At 42.1% G+C, this 20,725-nt stretch overlaps 1 protein-coding gene across 2 annotated transcripts in view; it reads right to left on the bottom strand.

Moving 5' to 3' along the window:
• Nucleotides 1–20,725, bottom strand: part of LOC126281178 (tumor necrosis factor alpha-induced protein 8-like protein) — an 860,942-nt gene that overhangs the window by 214,987 nt on the left and 625,230 nt on the right. The window contains exon 1 of one of the 2 annotated variants that reach the window (XM_049979870.1): nucleotides 5,151–6,054. The exons of the other annotated variant lie outside the window; for it this stretch is intronic. The gene's annotated coding sequence lies outside the window, so the exon portion shown is untranslated. Of the gene's footprint in view, nucleotides 1–5,150; nucleotides 6,055–20,725 lie in introns of those variants that run through there. 2 annotated transcript variants of the gene reach the window in all.

Raw genomic sequence — 20,725 nt, forward strand, 5'->3', positions numbered from 1 at the left:
ATGGTACGGGTGCAATCGATGTTGATGTAGCATTCCCAACAGCGACGTTTTTGAGATTTCCGCTTCTCACGCAATTTGTCTGCTACTTATATACGGATTAGGCGCGACAGTAGCTAAAACACCTACTCGGGCATCATCATTTGTTGCAAGTCGTGGTTGACGTTTCACATGTGGCTGAACACTTGGTGTTTCCTTAAATAACGTAACTATCCGGCGAACGATCCGGACACTCGGATGATATTGTCCAGGATACCGAGCAGCACACGCCTGTTGGGCATTTTGATCACAATAGCTATACATCAACACGATGTCGACCTTTTCCGCAATTTGTAAATGTTCCATTTTGACACGGGTAATGTATCATGAAGTGTTTGTGACTATTACAACGCCATCTATCACAAAGCGAAAAAAGTGGTCCAACCAAAACATTCATATTTCTTTACGTACTACACGAATATGTAATAAAAACTGGGGGTTCCTATTTAAAAAAACGCAGTTGATATCCATTTGACCTATGGCAGCGCCATCTAGCGGGCCTACTATAGCGCCATCTGGTGTCGCACTTAAAGCTGGTCGAATTTCATTCTTTGTAGTTTCTTCGTTTGATGCTTATTTCGTGAGATATTTGGCCCAGTCACTATCAATGGACCAATCTTTATAAGGGAGATGTACTCGACAGCAATATTATGGATATAGAAAAGGATGTAGATGAAAGTGAGATGGAATATATGATACAGAGTGAAGAATTTGGCAGAGCAATGAAAGACCTACGTCGAAACAAGGCCCCGGAGTTGACGAATTCTGACAGATCTTCTGATTGCCTTGAGAGAGCCAGCCTTGACAAAATCGTTCCATCTGCAGGTTCCAAAGAAAGCAGGTGCGTATATTACCGAACTCTCAGATTAATAAGTCAATGTTGCAAAATACTAACACGAATTCTTTACAGAAGAATTCAAAATCTGGCAGAAGCCGACCTTGGGGACGATCAGTTTAGATTTCAGAGAAATGCTGGAACATGCGAGACAATACTAACCCAACGACATCTCTTAGGTGATAGGTAAATGAAAGACAAACCAACACTTGTAGCATTTGTAGACTGAGAGAAAGGCTTTGTCAACGTCGACTGGAATACTCTTTTTGAAATACAAGGAACAGAAGGCTAATTACAGCTTGAACAGGAACCAGACGGCAGTTATAAGAGTCGAGGAGCGTGAAAGGAAACAATGGTTGACATGGGAGTAAGACAGGATTATAGGCTATAGCCGATGTTATTTCAGCTGTACTTGAGCAAGCAGTAAAGGAAAATCGAGGAAAAATTAGAGTAGGAAGAACAATAACTAATAAGGAATTAGTAAAGCGAATAGGAGAAAAAGAAGAGTAGGGAGAAAAAAATAAAAACTTTGAAGTTTGCCGATAACATTGTAATTCTGTTAGAGACAGCAAAAGGACTTGGTAAAGCAGTTGAACAGAATGGACAGTGCCTTGAAAGGAGGATACACAATGAATATCAACAAAAGCAAAACGAGGAATTCAGTAGAATTAACTTAGGTGATGCTGACGGAATTAGACTAGGAACGACACGCTTAAGGTTGCGGATGAGTTTTGCTATTTGAACAGCAAAATGATGGCGAAGTAGAGAGGCTATAAAATGTAGTCCGGCAACAGCGAGAAACGCGTTTCTGAAAAACAGGAATTTGTTAACGCCTAATGTCATTTTACATGTTCAGAAGTCATTTGTGATTTGTCTGGAGATTTGTCTTGCACGGAACTGAAAAGTGGAAATAAACAGCGCACACGAGAACAAGAGAGAAGCATCTGAAATGTGGCGCTACAAATGAATGTTGAAAATTAGATGTGTGCAGTAGACTGAATAAGTAATGAGGAGACAGTAAAGCGAATAGCGGTAAAATATTTATGGCACAGCTGAAATAAAAAGAAGGGATCGGCTGATAGGGCACCTCCCGAGGCATCAAGGACTTGTCAGATTGTTGATGGAAGGAAGTAGAGGAGGCAAAGATGTGAATACAATATGCAAGTTCAAATTAATGTAGGTTGTATTAGTTATGCAGAGATCAAGAACAGTGTGAAAAGCTGCATCAGATCAGTAATCAAAGACCACACCGACAAACTAACGTACATTTTCACACGTGACAGTTAACGTAACTATGATATACCCTGTATAATAAACAGTTACTTGTACAACAGAGCGGCGCCTGTGCCTTTCTCAGAGTTACAGAGGCTGCAGCGATCCGGAAACGGACCACGGATACACACAAGCGTACGGACAGAAAAAACCCAGCGACAAGTGTGTGTCGGCGGGCAGCCTAGTTCCTGTGGCGTCCGCGGTGAGCGCTGCTGTCGCAGCACCACTTGCCAGTCGGCCGCTGCCGGCTGAAGCGAGCGGAGTGACCTCAGGTGACGTCAGCGCCGGGCTACCGGAATCTGCGCGCCTTCCAGCCACCGGGCGAACGCGTCTGGTGATGCGCGCGAGAGCAGATTGCGTCCCACACTGTGCGTCGCTGCCCCCTTCCCTATGACAACAGCAAGGCAGCTTCAACGGCGCTCCACCGTGACTCACGCACTCCACACTCGAGAGTGGATGCGTAGGCAGGGGTGGAACTGGCGGCCGGCCTGACACGCACGGCGACACGGCTCTTCACTGTAGTCAAATCGCCATTCCTTTTACTTACAGCGCTTCAACTGCTTAACGTCGGACGGTCAGTTTTGCCCGATTTTTGAAAACTGAAAGTATGGAAAAATCTAATACATGCAAAACAGTTATTACATCATGAAGTATATAATGATCAGAGAAACGTAACAATGTCCATTACCAAGGTACACAGGAAATATAGAGCATTTGTGTGACATATATGTAGCACTTTCTCTTCAGCTAATGGTGCTGTACTAAACCGGCCTCTGGCATTGGCTATTTATTACTACCACGTCAGTCGTATAGTAGGAGAGCCCTCAACAGTTGTGGACTGTGATGCTGAAACGATTAAATACAAGAAATACTGCCAAAATCCGGATATATTCTGACGTGAAAATAATATACGAAGGGGATGTCTGAGCTTGGGGTGCAATAAGAAGCCTAATTTCTCTGTCATTATTATCCACAATACGGAAGAACACAAATCTGAGTGACTGGTACATTTGCGACATATGACGTGGAATGTTCGCACGTTGCAAATAGAACCGAGACCATAATAAGAGCCCTGGAAGTGGACCATGAAACTGAAGTATTATGAGCGTTTATCATGCACGCCTCAAACGTACCATCAAATAACTGTGGTACTATTCTACAAAAATTACAGCCCTATGAGGATTCAACTTAATCTTGATGAACTCAAGTGTCAAATCCGCTTCGTCACGCCCTATTTTAGCTTAATCTTGTTATTCCTTTACTGCTTCAAATTAGTGACAATTAGTTCCTCAGTGTAGTCGCATTTGGATCTACTATTACGTCTGTACTCTGCAAGCACTTTTTATTTCCCTAATTCTACTCTTGTCTGATACCTCTCCCACAGCCGGCTGGAGTGGCCGAGCAGTTCTAGGCGCTACAGCGACGGCTGCGGTCGCAGGTTCGAATCCTGCCAAGGGCATGAATGTGTGTGATGTCCTTAGGTTAGTTAGGTTTAAGTAGTTCTAAGTCCCGGGGGATTGATGAGCTCAGAAGTTAAGTCCCATAGTGCTCAGCGCCATTTTTTTTGAGCCTCTCCAACATTACACACTGTCTGCTGTGAGGATCCAAAAAGGACGGGTTTCCTGCTCAGAGCATACAAGAGGATGAAAAAAATAGATTTACTGGAACAATTGGCGCACAATCATTTAGTAACGAAAACACATTCTAATACTATTTTGTTCAACAAGTATTTTACTCTCACTACATCACCACCTTTGTCATTTTTTATTTCAAACGGCCACCACGAGGTAAAGTTGCCTCTTCCAAATAATCAGAGATTTCGCCAAGCAGAGATTTGTACCGAACGGTGTTCATGTATACAGGCCGTTTCTAGACTCCTCTTGCAAACCTCCAAGATACAAGGCGGAAGCTGTGCGAAAATGGATGGATCAGGGTTCCACATTCTGACCTATCTTACGTAAATAATAGAAAAGACTCTATTACACTCGATCCGATTCCTCCCGGTAAAGGAGAGGCAAAATAGATTTCCTGTAACTCTAATAATTGTTACTTTTGTAATCATACGACTGACTTGGTAATAACAAACAGCCAATGCCAGATGCCGGTTTAGTGCAGCACCATTAGCTGAACAGAAAGTGCTGCATATTTGTCACACAAATGCTCTATATTTCCTGTGTACCTTGGTTACGTTTCTCTGATCCCTATATACGTCATGATGTAATAATTGTTTTGCATGTCTTTTTATTAGCATGGCAAAAGTATACCTCTGTGTTCCTCTTCAAACCATCATTTACCCAGAGCAGTCAACACACCGCTCGTCCACCATGTAAAGTGAAGAGCTAAATGTGTAGGCAAAAATGTCACGCAAGGTGCCTCCACAATTCTACATCTTTACGCTACATTCACTCCTCGGAAGTAGATGCAACACGACTTATTTCTAAAAAGTTTTATACCTTTGCTGAAGATATGGGACACTTTTTGCGTTACTGAATGATATACAAGAATCTTACAGCAGATGTCCTTGCTTGGATATTCAGCCCTTAAGAAAAGATTAATGTTAACTCTCAAGATACGAGAGGGAATCTATCAAACCATATACGAAAACTGCTTCATATGACATCATCATCAATTCATTAGGCAAAAAAAAAAAAAAAATGCTTCATAAACGTCCACAAATGGCTCACGGACACTATATGGGCTAACATTTACAGACTTCGCAAACAGTAACTAGACAGCCAAACTCCACTTTTCTACTCATGTGTAGCAGTCAAGTCGAACGGTCATAACGCCCTGTGGAACTTTTCTCAATACGCTCACTCTCAGAATAGGTAGAAAGGATTTGCATGGCACATAGCCTTTGCCAAGCAACCGTTGGCGGCATACGCACATGCGAAACAGTTAAGATGCTTCGCCTGTTCGCACGTGTGTGTGTGTGTGTGTGTGTGTGCGGTCAGAGCGGTAGGTAACGACAACGTAAATGCATTCAGCAGGAAAGTAAATTTCTTACCTGTCAGGCGGGAACGAATGGCGGACGAAATCTTGACTGACTTTTGGAGACTGTTTTGAAAAGATACCGCCTCCTGCGAGACGAAACACCACCACAATTATTGTGCGCTGTCGTAGTTTCTCGTGGCTCGTGTCACGACTAAACGCTGCAGCACAATGCCTCGGGGCGAGAGCTAACAGTAGAGAGCGAGGAACAATAACACACGCGACACAATATCAAACGGCTGGCCTCCGCTCGGCAGAGACTGCAATTACCGTCCCCGCACGCTGGAAACACAGCAGCGCCATGGCTCGCGGCAGTTCTGGTTTTTGCAAAATACGTAGTCGAGCGGCCAGACGCTGCGCGGAGCTGGTCCAGCAACGGTCGCTGGACGCTATCCAAGATCCGCACACTGGAACGTCCTTGACGCGGCAATAATGACGTTACGCGCGCGCCCACGCTCCGGAACTTACTGGAACCGTTGCAATCCTTTCACCTGGTCTTCGACTATATCTTCTTCTGGGAGAATTCCTGGAGAGTCTACACTTCACTGTGTTTTAGTGACGTCAAATCCGCGCGGACCAGTAGGGAAAGGACGTTGCACAGCGCGCTCGGATACTGCGTGTGGTAACTAACGGCACTTGCGAGGAGCAGAGAAAACACTCGTCGAGGAATAGCAGGTGCGTCTCTTTGACAGCTGCGTTTTTCCACAGGTGGCACGGTTGAAGCGGTACTGGCTGTGGCGGGCGCGGATTCCAGCGGGCGTTTGGCGGGTGCTGTCAGTCAGCTGCAGACCGTTGTAGCGGGGCTGGAGGCGCCAACACGCGGGCGCACGCAGACGCAGGCACGCGCTAACGCACTGGCACACGCACCGGCACAGTGTCCCCCCCTCGTGGCGGCAGCTGCGCGCTGACTGGCTACAGCGCCAACGGGCGGCCGCTTTTGAAGGAAGGCCAGCGGCTGCGGCGCGACGGTTAGGAGGGGCAGCCCCAGCGGACTGGCCACCTGGCCGCTCGCTGGCTGCGCTGCGATGACAGCTGCCCGTGACGTCACGCTGCGCTCCCTGCGTGCACCGGCAGGACCTCTAGGTCTAGGCAAAGCCTTCCAGATACAGGGCCTACTCACAGCGGCCATATTGGGACGCGACGTCACAAACTGTTGGCCATCTTATCTTCAGTCTGCAGTCCTGTTGGCGTGTATGTTGTGTTGAAAGTGTGTAACACGTGAAAGTGACATATAGAGGGTGTTACAAAAAGCTACGACCAAACTTTTAGGAAACATTCCTCACACACAAATAAAGAAAATATGTTACGTGGACATGTGTCCGGAAACGCTTAATTTCCATGTCAGAGCTCATTTTAGTTTCGTCAGTATGTACTGTACTTCCTCGATCAAATTGTAAATTTTCACAAAATCAACATCTGTGGACTCACGAGAATCCGCACGCAATTGTGCAATCACGTTATCAACACAGATTTTCTGTGAACGTTTGGGCAGGCATTGTTGGTGATGTCTTGATTGGGCCCCATGTTCTTCCACCTACGCTCAATGGAGCACGTTATCATGATTTCATACGGGATACTCTACCTGTGCTGCTAGAACATGTGCCTTTACAAGTACGACACAACATGTGGTTCATGCACGATGGAACTCCTGCACATTTCAGTCGAAGTGTTCATACGCCTTTCAACAACAGATTCGGTGACCGATGGATTGGTAGAGGCGGACCAATTCCATGGCCTCCACGATCTCTTGACCTCAACCCTCTTGATTTTCATTTATGGGGGCGTTTGAAAGTTCTTGCCTACGCAACCCTGGTACCAAATGTAGAGACTCTTCGTGCTCGTATTGTGGACGGCTTTGATACAATGCGCCATTCTCCAGGGCTGCATCAGCGCATCAGGGATTCCATGCGACGGAGGGTGGATGCATGTATCCTCGCTAACGGAGGACATTTTGAACATTTCCTGTAACAAAGTGTTTCAAGTCACGCTGGTACGTTCTGTTGCTGTGTGTTTCCATTTCATGATTAATGTGATTTGAAGAGAAGTAATAAAATGAGCTCTAACATGGAAAGTAAGCGTTACCGGACACATGTCCTTATAACATATTTCCTTTCTTTGTGTGTGAGGAATGTTTTCTGAAAGTTTGGCCTTACCTTTTTGTAACACCCTGTATTTCATACAGTATTCGCCTACAGTTCTTCGAAGTATGGGATACAAGTGCTGCGTTCCCTTTTGCCAGGGAAATTATAAATCCCAAAAAGGCATGAAAGTGCACATGTTTCGATTTCCCAAATGTGCGAAGTTGAGAAATCGCTGGATTGCAGCTATTCCAGACAGGAATTTGTGTCTACACATCATTCAAGGGTAAGTAAATGACAAAAAATTTGTTGCGTGTTATTTGTTTCCATTGCCCCACATTTACCAATTGTTTTTAAAAACAGTTACGTATCATGTACCAGTATCATTTGCTTCTTAATTCTGTACCATTGCTGCGAGGTTAATACAAAGCTGGCTAGGAAATGTCTCTCATATTTGCCACTATTGTCACACAGAATAGTTATATTAATTAGTGTGACTCGAAAATATTTAGTATTCCTTATCATTCCTACCAGACTATTTAGTTTCCAGTACTTTTATTTGGAAGAGCTACAGAATTATTTTGTTCAGTTTTCCATTTGAGTAGACTACCTTAGAAAACTGCTTTCATTGATTCAGTGTTCGACAGATTAAGCAGTATAGAAAGCAGAATTTTGAGGTAAGTGCATTATAATTAAATTAACAGCACTCTGTGACACGAATTTCAATCAAGGATATAGGCGAAACAATCTTTTCATGTTTAAAGTTCTAAAGTTCTGCTGAAACAGGGAAATAAAATATTTTTCGAGTTTTTTGATTTATTGAACATTGTCAGGAGGTGCTCCATTTCGTCGAATGATTTGAGTTTCGTGTGAGATCAGCAAATTTTGAAGTGGAGAGAAAAATTTACGAAAATAACCAGGGCAACAAATTCTTAAATTCTGTTGGAGCTCCAGCTGCTTTATTTAAAACCGGAAACGTCTGCTAGTTGTTGCATACTGACGATTTTTTACTGCGAGAAAGCGTAGCTCCTGAGGTAAAAGACAGAATTTAAAATTATAGTTTATATTCAAGCCTAGAAACGCATATTTAAGGCAAATCGTCAAAATAATTTTACATTTTGAAATAACATAGGGCAGTTTTGTTCAGTTACTTTACGCAATGATATAAATTTCCATACTTTCATTACAAGGACAGGTAGGAGAGGAAAGCACGAGTATCTCTATGCGGTCTCAGTTCTAAAACTCGTCAAGTTCGTATAGCTGCAGAGTGCTTAACAGGAGCGTTCCGATACAGACCCTGCCATCAGTATGTGACGTCACAAGTGTGCGCGCAAGCCTGTAGTCTAGATGGTCTAGGCCTCTAGGCGGTGAGTTGTGTGCTCGACGAATCACAGTGTGTGGAATTTGCGACAGGACATGCAGATCAGGGGCGAAGTGTGCTATTAAAAGCATTTAAAAGCTATTAAAAGCTGTTACACATAAAACGCTTTTTTATTTTTTACATTTAAACGTTCTAGGTATATACAGGGTGTCCCACTCAAACCTCTCTGATTTCAAAGACCCACGAGAGAGAAACCACAGTAGATACGACAATGAAAATTACACCACGTAGAGTGTCTCAAAGAATTTATATTCCCGTGTCTGAAGTGCCAATTATCGTCGCCAGAGTGCATCAAGGTCTCTCCAAGTGAAAATGGCGACTCCACAGCAGCGCACACAAGCAATAGTGTGGTTTGCAGAAACAAAATCGCTGATTACTGTGCAAATTCAGTATCGTAGAGTGTATGAATGTGATTCACCTGATGTGAAAACAATTAAGGAATGATATTTGAAGTTTCTGGCAACAAGAAGTGTTCTGAGACATTCTGGCGGTGCACGTTACGGAGTTTCAGAAGAGACAGTGGAGAACATCAGACAAACGTTTCTCAGAAGCCCACGTAAGTCAATTCGTCAAGCATCTAGGCAACTTGATGTACCTCGATCAACACTGCATCGTGTAGTTCACCAGCTACTTCGTATGTGTGCTTAAAAAGTGCAAATTCTGCAACATCTGACGCCGAACGACAAACCACGCCGACAATTTGCTGCGGATATGCTGCAGCGTGTTGATATGGATGCCAGCTTCCTGGAAAGATGTTTATTCTCCGATGAGGCGAACTTTCATCTATCAGGAAGGGTTAATAGGCATAATGTTCGGATATGGAGTTCGCAAAATCCGCACGTTGTCATAGAACATGTTCTTGATAGCCCTAAACTAAACGTCTGGGGCGGGCTAATGCACGACAGAATTATTGGAACGTTCTTTTTTGCGGAACAAACAGTGAATGGGTCAGTGCATCTGGACATGTTGGAGGAGTTTGTGTCCCCGCAGATACAATACTTGCAACCCAACATCATTTTTCAACAAGATGGCACTCCGCCGCCTTGGTCAACGGCTGTTCGCGAGTTCCTGCATAGGAAATTTCCCAGTCGTTGAATCGGACGCGGACGACCCATTGCCTCGCCAACACGTTCACCCGACATTACGCCGCTTGATTCCTTCATGTGGGGATTCGTGAAGGACCGCGTGTATGCGACCAAAGTGGACGATATTCCTACGTTGCGACATCGTATCACTAATGCGATTGCAACAGTAACAGAGGAGATGTTATAAAGAAGAATTAAAATAGACTCAGTAGTCTTCGTGCTACAAATGGTTCACATGTAGAGGAGTATTGATGATAAATAAATAAATTCTTTGAGATGCTCTACAATGTGGTGCATTTTTCATAGTCGTATCTACTGTGGGTTTTTTTCCTGGGTCTTTGAAGTCAGGGAGGTTTGAGTGAGACACCCTGTATTTTGCTGAAATTTCAGTTGCGGACATACTTTACACTTGCGAAATGCACTGTTAACCCGGGGGCGGTTAAGACATTAACGGCTGTCAGTGGACAGGAGTCAGCAACAGCGATTACCGGTGCGCCCACATCCTAGTGCAAGGTCCATCCGTCTCTCGCAGAGTGCAGAGTGAGAAATATAATAATTTCAGTTCAGTTTACAAAAGTGAAGTGTAAATAACCCAAATGCAATCTGGCAAAAACTGCCAAGCGCAAATGTGTTTCGACGTGAACCGCTGCTAACAAGGAGGGAAGAGGCAGTGGTTTGGAGAATATGTTAATGCTGTAAGCAACTTGCACTGCAACTTTACAAACAAATAGCCGTTTTTGATTTAAAACAACCAAAATGTATATTTGTATCCAATCTGCTGAGTAACCACGGAAGATGCTTTATAACCAAAGAGAAAGGCGTCTGCTGTAGTTCTCTTTGATTTACTTGCAGTAAGTTCAAGATGGAAAATCAATAATAACTGATAATAGGAGTTTGTGCAGTAGTAGAGTTTAATGCTTTTTCCTCCACTGTCTCACGAAATTGTGAAATTTATGCGCAGCCCTATCTTATTGTTGTGGCTAGCTCGTAGTTTCTTGCTTATCCCTAGAACTCGTGCCGCGATTGTTCGAACAAGCTCTATACTGTCTCGAATCCCTTCGAACGCGAGTATCGCTTGTAGTGTAGAAACGCGTGTAGCCAAGACATTGATTCGGGTGTTATTGTGAAGGGCTTACGAGGCACTACTAATGAAAGATGTCGATCCATATGTCTAGTACATACGCTCGGAATGATAGAAAACGCTGGCCAAGGGAAAGCTCCGGTCGAAAGGAATCCACAACGCCTAAAAAGAGAAGTGGCAAGCCAATGCGAAAGTTACGGCAGCGTCGAGAAGGAAATGGAAAAACGGCGCAATGCGACTACCTAGCTGGCTCATCGGGCACACATCGGACAGTGGCAGTCCAAACCTGTGATTTATCTGTTCTGCAACCATTAGACTATTCTGTGTAACTATTGTACTAAAGATATTGATAATTAAATTATATATTAGTACGAAACCTTTATCATGATTTTATGCAGAGATTTTCACGAAAAATACGTTGCACAGATCGGATCTGTGCACACAGAATTTTCTTTATTTGCCCGTTTCGAGCATGGCTCATCATCAGATCGAAGAAGAAATCAATACAGAGTATCGTGTGAAATGGTGTTACGGTAGGTATTTTTTCACATGATATTCTGTATCAGGTTCTTCTCTGATGTTCTGACAATGAACCATGGCCGAAACATGTAAATAAACTTTTAAGAAGTGCATCCTTGTTATTAGCGGCCAGATAAGGATACGCTCACAATTCATACGATGGTCGCAGGCCCTTTGTGAGACTTTATGTAGCAGCTTAAACTACGCTGACACTTGTGAAATTTAAATTTATCTATGTTATATGAATCTGGGTTAGGTCTACGGGTGTCTTACGAGTTTTATAAACAGCATAGTTTCGGTATCTTGTCAAGAGTGGACATAGTGTGAACTGTGGATGAATAAAACATGTTGGATTGTATTCTTGTACTTTACAAATTCTGGGCAGCTAATGTCTCATTTTCAATGCTGGTTCCATTTAGTGTACAAATACTGTATCTGTTCACAATGTAAACACTATCCCTAGATCTGACAGGATAGTTTACACATATAAACGGTTCGTTGTTATTTGTTTGTGCAATTTTAGCTATTCAATAGAATGCCATATTATAGTTTACTGTAAATAATTTCACTTCTATTTGCAGCCTTTAAATTAAGTTTATCGCTCTGGAAAAGAAATATTTTACTGTGACGATACATGCTATACAGCTACTTACTTAGTTTCATCACCAGCTGCGAGACTGTTGCCAATACAAACAGTGATCTAGGCACTGTCAAATGTTTTTTTGTTCCAGTCTTTGATCCGAATATAAATTCTTTCGACGATGACCGGTTTCAGTCAGTAATGAGCATCTTCAGATCTGTTCTACACCATGTTCTAATGCGATAATGCCGTAATGGCATCGTAATGCTAGAATTGTATGTTAGAGTTGTTTCTAAAAGCAATCATTTCTGTATAAAGTCAATATTGGCCACGGTGCTGAAAGTCAAGTTATAAAGTAATTCTTTGCTATACTATTGCTATGTTGAAAGCAGTCCACTGTGATGTAAGGAAACACACCACCGTTTACCCGACTGCGCAATACAGGACTTAAATAATCACATTTTTCAGTAATTTTGTGTATTACACTCCACACACACACACACACACACACACACACACACACACACAAAGAGTTTAAAACAGAACAGTTACGACAGCAAATGGGCAATGTGACAATTAATCAGGAAGAGTGTTTCCTCGGCTTCGGGAAGAATAAGAACTCTCATTTATCTCATATAGTCAACATTGGGAAGAAAGAATACAAAGATACAGGTATACGGAATAAGGCTGTAGTTGAACCATTTACAAATGTCAGAATATTGGCCATCAAGGTGCTAATAGACCTGGACAAATGATCGAGCAACAAGAATATCACGAATGTAACGTGGAAGAAAAGAAGACTTCAGAACTAGGTTTTATGCCTAGGATACCGCAATTTTCAGAGGTAGCAATTAGCAGTTGTTTTCTTATGCCAGGATGGGAGAACGCAGTACAAAAGACGGCCTAGTAAGATGTTGGATTACTGTCCAGGAAAATGCTGAAGAGGCGGTCGCCCTAAAAAAAATGGCAGCAGAGACTTTCAGAAAGGCTGTTTTCAATACGGACAACTATGCCGTTCCTGGTGCGAAAAGCGGGGAAATTCTGTATTCATTCACTTACTATCTTTGTATTTTGTATATATTTTTTTAGATTTCAATAGGATGATCGTCTGGAACAATTACTTTAACTTCTTTCTCGTGTTACATTGTAGAAGATATGATTTGCATTCTTGTTTTTATAATGAGTTAATCCAATTACTGGCACGATTGAAGAAACAAAGATCACGTTCATTCGCAGGTACCCAGAGACAAGCTACCAGTTACTTTAGAAGCTGCCAGTACGCGTCTTCCACGAATCTGGAGCCTTGGTGTCTGTGTTCGTTATACTTCGGTAGAAGGGTGTGTGATGGAGGATTCACAAAGCCGACACAACGTATGACGTAAGGCATTGATGTTCACTTGGGCTATGCTTCGAGAAATATGGGACCTGCTCCTAGAACATTCCATACTCTCTTCAACCGACAGTCATTCATACAGAGATGTGCACAGTCTTCAAGCACAGTTGTAATCACTTTTAACGTCAATGGCTTCTTGAGCTCCATCCTTTTAGGAACTAGGCCATTTACAATAGCATTCCACCATAAAGGTAGGCGAGCAGTTCATAAACTTGGTTTTTGAAGAATGAACCGAAAATTGGTGAGAATGCTTTCTGAAAATGTTTTACACGTTACACTAGTTAGAGAAATGTCTAAAAATAGTCAGTCAGTCCAATTATTTATCCGATTGTCGTCTTGCTGGGATTGGGTGCTCCTGTTGACTTTCACGTGCTTGCGAATAAAATTTGGGTTTTTATACTCCGTCTTCTGCGAAACACAATGTATTTATTTTCTCTTTACCTAAACATACTTCGACACCAGTGTGTCATCCTCTGTGGGTCTCGATTTATTTCTGTAAAATATCATACAAAGTTCATGGTTATTTTCCTATTTCAGCTCTAAAAACTGTTTTCTCAAATCTCGTTTTTGTGTATAAATCGTGTGAAAATAGGTGGGTAAAATATAGAAAGGTGTAGAAAACAGTGTATATAATTACACTAAAAAAACACGTAGAAATTCACAGCTTAACGAAAAAATGGAAGTACAAAATATACATAAATACTGCTTTTGAGAAAGTATTTTAAAAAATAAGCAAATTCCTTGTGACTTCTCCGCAGATGACACACTGTCAAAAGATAAAAAGCAAAATAACTAGCCAACGTGTAGAACTCCAGTTTTCAGAAGTAATGTTGTTTCAAGTTAACAATCGGGACGAAATAAATAAAATATACCTGTAATAGTTTTTATGCCTAAAGTAAAAAGACAACCATGAACATTTTACAGAAATAAATCGAGACCCACAGAAGATGGCACAAAGGTGCCGAAACATCTCTGGGAAAACAGAAAAAGAAATACGCCGAGTTTTGCAGAAGCCAGAGTATAGAAACAAACTTGTTCATCTGCTTCACCAGAGCACATCTTGTGGCATATGTCACTATCTCCATCCTCTAGGTGTGACATCCAGGACGTGTGTGTTATGATGTGAAATGACAGTCTATGGTGTGCCTTTTCATCTACCCACATCTTCCATTATGCCTACGTCTCTTCTTACAATGAGGAACTCAGGTAAATTACATCGTCCATCGTCCATAATTTTGTCTTCCTCAATAAACCCAGCTACACTGCATATTACATCTTCAAGTACTGGATTTATTTCTCTCTTACTTAATTACTAAACTTCCTATCCCACTTATTATTCTTAAAATCTTTCTTTTCATTCTCTGTTGAGCGACTCTCATTTTTTTCCATCACATTTACAGTTTCTGTTTGATGGTAACAGGGGAGTAGGAGGCAAATACATTTTTATTGAATGCGAATATACTTTCGAAGACGGCGTTCCAGTTCCGCGTTCAGATTCTCTTCATTGTGTTTAGTTTCAGTGTCCAACTGTAATGTTTCTCAGCTGCCTTACGAATGCAAATTTATCGCCTAACTCAACGCCAGATGTGTTAAACATCACTATCTCCCCGCGTATTGATTATTCAGCAGTTGGTATTTGATAGCGATTCAGATTCACCGCCCAGTCCGACTATCGATCTTGAAGTTTAATCAACGATTTCGCCGCGCGGACAGAGATACTCGTGTTGTCCAGCCAACAGATTGTCTCGTGGCGCTGTGGTGGGCGTAACCAATGTGTGCGCCGGGCGCGGTCGCTTGCGCGATACTGCGAATAAATACATTGCGCCCGGGAGAGCCGTACTCGCCCTAAAACCGCATTCGATAAGGTTTGGCACATGGGACTCGCAGATAAAGACATCCACACTGGTTGCCGTCTCCATTTGGTCAAAATTTTATTCTCTTTTTGCGAAACGGACAGCTGTTCGCAACTATAAAACGTAACAATAGCCAAATACGCAGCACAGCTGCAGGAGTCCCACAAAACTGAGTCAAAGGCCCTTTACTTTACTGTCTCTACCAGGACCGTTGATATTTTTATAAATATCAGGAGTCCGATATATCGATAGTTAAAAGAATATCACGATGGGGGCGCCGTATATCGAAAAAGTATCGATATATTGATATCGTGTCGGAAGAAAGATTGACGTAGTGGCCTATAAAGATATCGGCAGCAAATTGTAAATATAGTGTCAGTTTTAGAGCTGTAGTTTTAGGCATCGATTTATTATGAGATATTCTGTACGTCAACAACCTATCAGCCTGCCTATCCCCGTTGGAACAAGGACTGAAAGGAAAACGATGCGTTCCCGCTTCCCACGCCCGGGTTTCCGGGTTCGATTTCCGGCGGGGTCAGGGATTTTCTCTGCCTCGTGATGGCTGGGTGTTGTGTGCTGTCCTTAGGTTAGTTAGGTTTAAGTAGTTCTAAGTTCTATGGGACTGATGACCATAGATGTTAAGTCCCATAGTGCTCAGAGCCATTTGAACCATTTTTTGAAAACGATGCACGTCCACACTTGGAGATAATCACTTTACTAACAATGGCAACTGCATTGTGTCCCAAGGTGTCCCAAATATCGCCCCTGCGCCTAATATCACCTATTTGTATTTTCAAGCTGTTCCGTGTGCCATCTATGAGTGTGTAGTAAACTTGAGCTTCTGCAGTTTTGCTACAGACGGCACTAGTTGCAAGCTTCCTAAGAGTAATAGCGGAAACAGTGTAGCATTTGAAGTGTTTGCGGCTGTGTCAATCGTTTTTACTGCCTGCAGCAAAACGAGGGAACTACCAGGTTTACTGATAATAATTTCGTTTATCCTACTAGGAAGTATGTTAAATAAGGATTGAAATCGTATTATTAATAGCGACAAAAGGTGTTTTGGAAAACAGTAACGTGTATGTTTTGGTTGATTGTACTGTGTTAGCAATATCGCGCATCAACTGGATCGTAATATCGCCAGTGGACGACATTGGGAGCAGCTATTTTAATTTGTTAACCGATATATCTCGTACTTATCTCAAACCTATTTTCTCCTTCAAAATGATTTATTTTATTCAGTTACTCATTTTTGTTGTTGTAGGACTCATACACAAGATGCCAAGGGAAAAGAAGGAGTGACAGCATGGGCGTACCCAGCAAGGGGCAGGGGGGGGGGGCAGCCCCCCCCCCAGAAGATATCGCAGTTTTGAATAGTTTACTGTTTTATTTAATAAGAAATGGTGCATGTTTGTACAAGTGCATTCTTGTATTTAAAATGTTTATTATAACCAGCTTTTCACTGGTTTACTGTTTGATTTGTTTTCTGAGACTAGTATGACCTGCACCCCCCCCCCCCCCCCCCCCCCACCTCCCCCCAGTTCAGATCGGTACGCTCTTGAGTGACAGACTTGGAGCACGTCGAATCTTGAGACTGCATGCTGGGCGGCAAAAAAAAAAAAAAAAAAAAAAAAAAAAAAAAAAAAAAAAAAAAAAAAAAAAAAAAAAAAAGTCACGCTGAGAGAGTCAAAGACGTTTGAAGTATCGAGATCACCGATCCGAGAGTACATTAAAAGATGTGCCAAAGGGGAGAATGAACAGGAAGCTGCAGTTATAAGACAGAAACTTGGAAGGAAACCTGGGTTGACACCTGAAGCTGTGAAAGAGCTGGTTGAGTACTGTACGGAAATGGAAAAAAAAGTCTTTAGTTTGACGCGAAATGATGTAAAGCTGATGGCATTCCTACTTGCCTTAAGGAACAATCTGCCCCATCCCTTTTCAAAAACAGGAAGCATGGCAGGTCGCAAGTGGTTGAATGTGTCTATGAAAAGAAATTGTTACCAGTTAACAATGCGAACGCCAAAATGACTGTCAAGAGCTAGAATCATAGGCTTTACTCAAGACAATGTGTGGTCATTTTTTTGTATTTTTAGAGCAGAGCTTGATAAAATCAAGTTCAACCATGCTAGAACATTTAATGTTGACGAAACTGGAATAACAACTGTCAAAAACAAAAATGTGAAGGTGATTTGCACAAAAGGAAAATCGGCAGTCTAGAAAATGTCATCAGCAGAGAGAGGAAAGCTGAACACCATCATCACCTGTATGTCAGCTGCCAGCCAGTATATTCCTCCGCTAATAGTGTTCCCCAGAAAGAAGCAGGACCTGAAGCTAATGAAAGGATTCCCTCCTGGAGCTACTCCAGGATTTCACCCATCAGGCTGGATTCAGTGTGATTTGCTTTGTAAGTGGATGAAGCATTTTACCTCTTTTGTAAAGTCTACTGCAAAAGACTCAGTTGTTTTAATCCTAGATGGACACTACTCACACACAAGAAACCTAGACGTTATAAACTTTGCCAGAGAAAATCACATCATAATGGTTTGCCTTCCACCTCATAGCACGCATATGATGCAGCCACTGGATGTTGCCTTCATGAAGCCATTTAAAACCTTCTACAATCAAGAAATTGAGAAGTGGACTTCCAATAATGAGGGTAGAATTGTGACTCAATAGGACGTCGCTGAACTCGTGGGCGAAGCATACATTAGAGCAGCAACCATGAGTAATGCACTGAATGGTTTTCGTGCCCTGGTATCTATCCTTACGACGAATCAGTAATTACTGAAGCTGATTTTATTTATGAAGCAAACGATAATAGACTACAGCCTATTTCTGAAGTTCGGTGTCGGCCTCAATTACTTGCAAATACTGCCACAGTTGATCTAGCAAGTAGGCCTATTTCACATGTTGTTGACTAAGAACTTCCGTCTGCTGCTAAAAATGAATCTCATTCCTCATCTGCTTCCATGTCACTCCATCCTTTAGTCTCGCCCAAAGACATGAAAGCTGTACCAAAGGTTCAACCAGCATCTCACAAAAGAAAGTGTGGGGAGACCTTATAATAAGAAGTTGGAAACCTTTTATGCTTCTAAAGGCACAAACAAGTCCAATGAGGCTTCAAAAAGTGGAGCAATACGAAAGAGGAATCCTGCCGTCAAGAGGAAAGTTGAAAGAAAGTCAATCATCTCAAGTTCTTCTGACAGTGAGCTTGCTAGTGAACCTTCACTGACAGACACCGATGACGATAATGATCTGGATGTTGATGATGCTTCTACAGATGCCCACTGAGCGTTTTGTAATAAGAAGTTTTCCTACGATTTTAGTGGAGAACAGTGGCTTATGTGCTCTTCGTGTTCCAACTGGAATCACAAATTTTGTGATGCAGCGAGTGACGAGCGGAAAAAATAGATATGTTCTTTCAGTCTAAATAACTAACTCTCAAATATGTTTTACATAATCCTGCTGTAAATAATCCCATCTAATTGTACAATTGCGTTATAGTTTTCCAATAAATTCCAAACAATTTGATTTGGTCTTACTTTTAACTTAAATTTTTTTCCGAGAACCATGTTCAAAACCACTTACAAAAGCTAAACAAATATGGGCTGTGCTCTTAATTTCGGTGGTTGGGCGATAACAGGAACAGGGGTAAGCGGTATTAGGAACCCACTCTCAGACAATTTCCTGTCAACGCTTTCTAAATTTTCCAAAATAACTCAAAGTAGCATAGCTTTAGAAGTAATTTGGCCTATGGAAACCAAAGAAGGATAGTTTCTACTAATATTCAGTTTAAAGCTTGATTTCACCAACCAAGAGGCTGATAAACAGGGAAATAATAATGGTAGACGATATTTTGGGCCCTTACCCTAAGTGGCCCAACAAAAGGTGTCCGTTGGGTCCATAATTCGGTTTCGTCACTTATCAGATTTGTCAGGAACACTTCATGTCGACTTCTCTGTTTATTTTTTTTTCCATCTCTGCCAACACCAGTGACCTAGCAGTTGTAGAGACAAAATTGCGTGGTGAAGTTAAACGTTGGCAGCCCCGAGAGCTGATTACGTCAGCATTCAGCCTCACATGTGTCCGCCCACCGCAAAGACCAATCTTATCATTTAGATTTTTGTTCATCATTTTCAGCAAATTGTTTTTTAATGCAATTGGTCAGCTATTTCTTCACACCGTCACCCCCAACGGCAATAGGACTTCTCCTTTGTGCCACCTATATTTGCTTCATAGTCATCATCATCATCATTTAAGACTGATTATGCCTTTCAGCGTTCAGTCTGGAGTCGCCCTTATAAAATTCCTCCATGATCCCCTATTCAGTGCTAACATTGGTGCCTTTTCTGATGTTAAGCCTATTACGTCAAAATCATTCTTAACCGAATCCAGGTATCTTCTCCTTGGTCTACCACCGACTCCTGAACCCATGAGTCTCTTGGGTAACGTTGCTTCTCCCATGCATGTAACATGACCCCACCATCTGAGCCTGTTCGCCCTGACTGCTACATCTATAGAGTTCATTCCCAGTTTTTCTTTGATTTCCTCATTGTGGACACCCTCCTGCCATTGTTCCCACCTACTAGTACCTGCAATCATCCTAGTTACTTTCATATCCGTAACCTCAACCTTATTGATAAGGTAACCTGAATCCACCCAGCTTTCGCCCCCATACAACAAAGTTCGTCAAAAGATTGAATGGTGCACAAATAACTTAGTCTTGGTACTGACTTCCTTTTTGCAATAGAGAGTAGATCGTAGCTGAGCGCTCACTGCATTAGCTTTGCTACACCTCGCTTCCAGTTCTTTCACTATGTTGCCATCCTGTGAGAATATGCATCCTAAGTACTTGTAGCCGTCCACCTGTTCTATCTTTGTTCCTCCTATTTGGCACTCAATCCGTTTATATCTCTTTCCCACTGACATTACTTTCGTTTTGGAGATGCTAATCTTCATACCATAGTCCTTACATTTCTGATCTAGCTCTGAAACAATACTTTGCAAACTTTCAATCGAATCTGCCATCACAACTAAGTCATCCGCATATGCGAGACTGCTTATTTTGAGTTCACATATCTTAATCTCACCCAGCCAGTCTATTGTTTTCAACATATGATCCATAAATAATATGAACAACTGTGGAGACAGGTTGCAACCTTGTCTTACACCTGAAACTACTCTGAACCATGAACTCAATTTACCTCCAATTGCTGTCTGACTATCTAAGAAAAGACCTTTAACTGCTTGCAAAAGTTTGCCTCCTATTCCATAATATCGTAGAAAAGACAATAACTTCCTCCTAGGAATCCGGTCATATGCCCTTTCTAGATCTATAAAGCATAGATACAGTTCCCTGTTCCACTCATAACACTTCTCCATTATTTGCCGTAAGCTAAAGATCTGGTCCTGACAACCTCTAAGAGGCCTAAACCCACAATGATTTTCATCCAATTGGTCCTCTACTAATACTCGCACTTTCCTTTCAACAATACCTGAGAAGATTTTACCCACAACGCTGATTAAAGAGATACCTCTGTAGTTGTTACAATCTTTTCTGTTTCCATGTTTAAAGATTTGTGTGATTACTGCTTTCGTCCAGTCTGATGGAACCTGTCCCGACT

This window comes from Schistocerca gregaria, chromosome 7 (assembly GCF_023897955.1).
Source record: "Schistocerca gregaria isolate iqSchGreg1 chromosome 7, iqSchGreg1.2, whole genome shotgun sequence".
Taxonomy (NCBI): domain Eukaryota; kingdom Metazoa; phylum Arthropoda; class Insecta; order Orthoptera; family Acrididae; genus Schistocerca; species Schistocerca gregaria.